This window comes from Myotis davidii, unplaced genomic scaffold, assembly GCF_000327345.1.
Source record: "Myotis davidii unplaced genomic scaffold, ASM32734v1 scaffold96, whole genome shotgun sequence".
Taxonomy (NCBI): domain Eukaryota; kingdom Metazoa; phylum Chordata; class Mammalia; order Chiroptera; family Vespertilionidae; genus Myotis; species Myotis davidii.
In genome coordinates this window covers 6,410,311-6,415,143 of record NW_006289416.1, presented here as the reverse complement: position 1 = coordinate 6,415,143, position 4,833 = coordinate 6,410,311, and the positions used below count along the sequence as shown (strand labels likewise).

At 40.5% G+C, this 4,833-nt stretch overlaps 2 protein-coding genes across 2 annotated transcripts in view; both read left to right on the top strand.

The window, feature by feature from the left end:
* HSBP1L1 (heat shock factor binding protein 1-like 1) overlaps positions 1-4,249 on the top strand; it is a 77,664-nt gene extending 73,415 nt beyond the window's left edge. Inside the window, exon 5 of the mRNA XM_015562731.1 lies at positions 4,171-4,249. The gene's annotated coding sequence lies outside the window, so the exon portion shown is untranslated. The remainder of the gene's footprint in view (positions 1-4,170) is intronic.
* Positions 2,348-4,833, top strand: part of ADNP2 (ADNP homeobox 2) — a 23,160-nt gene continuing 20,674 nt past the window's right edge. Inside the window, 1 exon segment of the mRNA XM_015562726.1 lies at positions 2,348-2,570. The gene's annotated coding sequence lies outside the window, so the exon portion shown is untranslated.

Genomic DNA, 4,833 nt, shown 5'->3' with positions numbered 1-4,833 from the left:
GGCGTGGGGGACGGAGAAGGGAGAGGGGGACGGCCCGGGGTTGTTGGGGTGGTAGGGCGGCCCTGCAGAGCGCACCCCGCGCAGTCCTCCTCTGGCTGTCCCGGGACCAGCCCTGAGTGACCGCGAAAAGTGGGCCATGAAGATGCGGTCACTCCTTAGTCTGCCCCCTGGTATTTCCACCCAGAAGAAAAGGACTGTGTGAACAACAGCCGACGGCGAATCCCTGTTCCTTCACTCTTGAGCGTTTGGTGTGAATATTGATGGTTTATATGCAGGTGATAACATTAAAATTTTAACTTTTCCTGTGCCGGTGCCGTCTGCGTTGACGTAGACCGTTTGCAAAATTTCTGCTAACATTTGGCTTGGGGAATATCCGAGATTTTAACTGCCAGTTCGAATCGTGCCCAGTTGCATAATGGGAAATTATTACATATTTTAACTACTTTTTTTGCATTTGATTGAGAGACTTGCCCGAATGCTGTTAAAACTCGCTTGATGCGAAGGTGTGCAGGTTTTATCAAAAAGGAGGGCTTGGAGTCTAGGTCGGCGTCGGTGTGGAGAGCGCTTGTGGGAGAGAGCGGCTCACCTGAAAGCAGGGCCGTAGGAAGTGCGTGTTCATCTCCGGTTGGAGTCAAGTAACGCATCGACTTAGAGCTGCTCCTGGAGAGTCAGCCAAATAGTGAACAAACTTTACTTCGTTTGGAGCAGGGACCTTGTGGAGCCTTGTCCTTGGTTTTGTTAATCCTCACCGAGGATATTTTTCCATTGATTTTAGGGAGCGTGGGAAGGAGGGGGAGAGTGGGAGAAACATCGGTGTGAGAGAGACACATCAGTTGGTTGCTGCCCTGGCTGGGGCCGGATCAAGCCCCCAGCGGAGGTTCTTGCCCTCGGCTGGAACCAATCACAGATGCTTCAGGCTGCGGGCCTACACTCCATCCTCTGAGCCAAACCGGCTAAGGCATATGTTTTTGGGCTTTTTTTTTTTTAAGCCCCTTATTCCAATGCTTGCGACATTTCATTTCAATTTTTAGAATTAGATTCACAGCAGACTCAATGGGGATATTCTAAGTGCTTTTCTTGTGTTAACTCATCCTCACAACTACTTCATGGGGTAGGTTGTACTTTCCCTGTTTCACAGGTAGGCAGCTGAAGCCCAGGGATTAATTTGGGAAAGATTGCACAACTAGTAAACTGTGGAGTTGATGGGAACTGGAGCAGAATGGCCCCAGAATCTTTGCTGGTGAGATCTTTGTGCTGTGTTGCCTCTCAAGTGAAATTCTTTTAGAAGTTAGATTTCACAGGAACTCAAACGAAAGTTCTGTCGCTGAAAAGGTATTTATTATCTGATTGACTTTATGTTTTAGAGTGTATTTTTTTTTTACCTAATGACGTATTTTTAAATGGTCATGATACTAAACAACAAAGGAAAACCCTTTAAGTGCCTTTTTGGGAAATAACAGTTTCTGGTACATATCAGTGGACTTTTTGGTAGGTCCATGTCTACCACACTGTGAAATTAAAATTAATTTAGTATGAGCTGAAATAGATAGATTAGTGCAGCTGCATTAGCCTGTGGTTTCCTAATACACTTTTTTTTTTTACAGATGTACAGATTTAACAGTACTAAGAATATATAGAGAACAGCATTATTAGAGGATCTATAAATATGAAAACAGTTTCTTTCCTGGTTAATCCACTAGGCATTTTGTATGGAATCTTGCATCTAGGAATGGATAAAATGTATAGTATTTTGGAATGAAAATTATGGTAAAACTCAGCTTCTTTTCCCCAAAGTGATTGGCAGCAGTAGACCAGGGCTCTTGAAAGGTTATGAAACTTTTATAATTTACCTATGTTTTTTTGTTATCCTTAAACAGCTAGCAAACTGCTAAAAAGGGAAAGTTTTTTTTAATGCTTATTTTGGGGGAAACCACAATAACAATGATGAGGGAATGGGAGCACTTTCTATTAGGTCTTAAGCTGGTGTGGTCGGCACATACCCAGGTTGCCCCAATCCCCAGTGGGGAATGTGCAGGGGGCAGCCAATCAATGATTCTCATCATTGATTTTTCTCTCCCTCTCCTTTCCTCTTTGAAATAAAAATATATATTTTAAAAATTTCCTATTTATATTTTTTAAAACATTAACAGTAGATGAACCTCTGTGAATATATATATCCGTTTATTGATTTCAGAGAGGAAGGGAGAGAGAGGTAGAAACATCAATGATGAGAAAGAATCATTAATCAGCTGTTCCTGCATGCCCCCTATTGGGGATTGAGCCCAAAACCCGGGCATGTGCCCTGACCAGGAATCAAACCATGACCTCTTGGTTCATAGGTTGATGCTCAACCACTGGGCCACACTGGCTGGGACTAGTCTCCAAATTTAAAACAGAAGACTGACAATTCCTTGGCCTTATTCCTAAGCCTTGAATGGGTTACTATAGAATCTGTTTAAAACTTGCTCAATCACAACTTCATTTCAGTATCGTCTTCCTGAGTCAGCCATTCTTCAATGGACCCCAGGAACCAGCCTATGAAATCAGCCTGTCCCAAAACTGCTGCTCAGGCAAGTCCACCAATCCCTCTTCTCCATGCTTCTCAGAGCCCTGTAATAAGATTAGTGCTTGCTAGATAAGGCCAGACTTATTTGCAAGCAACAAACTTAACTTCCTTAGCATACAGAGGACAGTGGAACTTTAAGAAGTAAATGAAAGAAAATCTGATTGAGTAGAAAGCATCTGATAGAAATTTTTGTTGAGCCTTGCTCTGGCTAAAGAAGACAGTCTGGGCTGGAAAGTCATCTTGTACATACTTTTTAAAGAAAGCCATCATGAGTTTCTTGACAGCTCCTCTGTTAGATAATGCTGTTGAAGGCTGAAACCCAATTCAGTATATTTACTTTTTTTTAAGTATGTTTTTATTGATTTCTGAGAGAGAGAGAGAGAGAGAGACATCAATGATGAGAGAGACATTGATCAGCATTGGCTTAATTACCTTTTGCCAAATATATTCAGACTTTTCCTCCTTTACCTCAATCATTTTTTTTTTATATTTTTTTTATTGATTCTTTACAGAGAGGAAGGGAGAGAGATAGAGAGTTAGAAACATCGATGAGAGAGATACATCGATCAGCTGCCTCCTGCACATCTCCCACCGGGGATGTGCCCGCAACCCAGGCACATGCCCTCGACCGGAATCGAACCTGGGACCTTTCAGTCCGCAGGCCGACGCACTATCCACTGAGCCAAACCGGTTTCGGCTACCTCAATCATTTTTGATGCTGATATGTTCACCTGGAACATCTTGGGCTCCACCTCTGCAACCTTCCATAGCCATTCCATTTTGAACCTCCATAGCCCTTTCCACATGTCTCATGACTCTTAACATTTTATATTACCCTTTTTGTTAATTTATTATAAACATTTGCTATGTATTATGCTCTGTGAAAGGCCCAGCCATGCAAATAAAACATGATTCCTGCCCTGAAGCTTAGTCTAATAGGGAAAATAGATATATAAATAGATAATTACCACATAGTGAGATGAATGCAATGAGAGATGTATAAACTTGTTCCTCTGGGGATTCCTAGGAGGGGTGCATGGTGGAATTGCTGACTCGTAGAAATTGTCATTTAAAATCTTGGGAGATACTGCCAAATTGCTCTCTAAACATGTAGAACTTAGACTTTTTCTACTTATCTTCACTACTAGAGGATATTATCAATCTTTAATATTGCCCCCCTTCATTTGAAAGTAGGTTGCCAAACAAGATGCCACATTACCCCAAATTTTGTCTGTTAGCTACAAATAAGAACATTCTCCTACGTATCCGGAACACAAGCATCAAATCAGGAAATCAATACATTATCACCATTGAAGTTTTGCCAGTTCCAATAATATTTATAGTAAAAGAACCTAGATAGAATTGCACAGTATATTTAGTTATCTTGTTTCTTTTGATCTGTAACAGTTCCTTAGTTTTTCCTTCTATGATTTTTTTAAGTGTATAATTCATTGTTTTTTTAAATACATTCACAGAGTTGTACAACCATCACCACAATTTAATATTAGAACATTTCCAGCATCCACCCACCACAAACCTATCTGTTTGCAGTAAGTACCTCTTCCCACCCTGGCCAACCACTAAGCTACCCTTCATCTCTGTAGATTTGTGTTTTTTTGATGTTTCCTATAAGTGGAATCAGACAATATGAGGACTTCGTATCCATCCTCTTTCACTTAGTATTATGCTTTTAAGATTCATGTGTGTTATAGCATGTATTAGTACCTAGTGCTTTACATTGCCAAATAGTATTCTGCTGTATGGATATACCACATTTGTTTATCCATTGGCTATCTGATGGACATGTGAATTGTTTCCACATTTTGGCTACTATGAATAGTGTTATCTTGTATGATCTAGACACTTTTGAATATTATAGGTTAGTTGTTTTTTACAATATCTCTTAATTTGGGCTTGTTTGCCAGACTTCTGTGAATTACTCTTTTTTCTTGATTATTAAGTATTTTGTGAGTAGGTGCTTGGAAACCATGTAAATATTCCATTTCTCATCAAGCTTTCAATTTATTTAATTATAACACCATGGAATTAAGTTTATATTCTAGTGCAGTGGTTCTCAACCTGTGGGTCGCGACCCCTTTGGGGTTGAACGACCCTTTCACAGGGGTCGCCTAAATACATCCTGCATATCAGATATTTACATTCATAACAGTAGCAAAATTACAGTTATGAAGTAGCAACGAAAATAATTTTATGGTTGGGGGTCACCACAACTAGGAAGGTTGAGAACCACTGGTCTAGAATGAAAG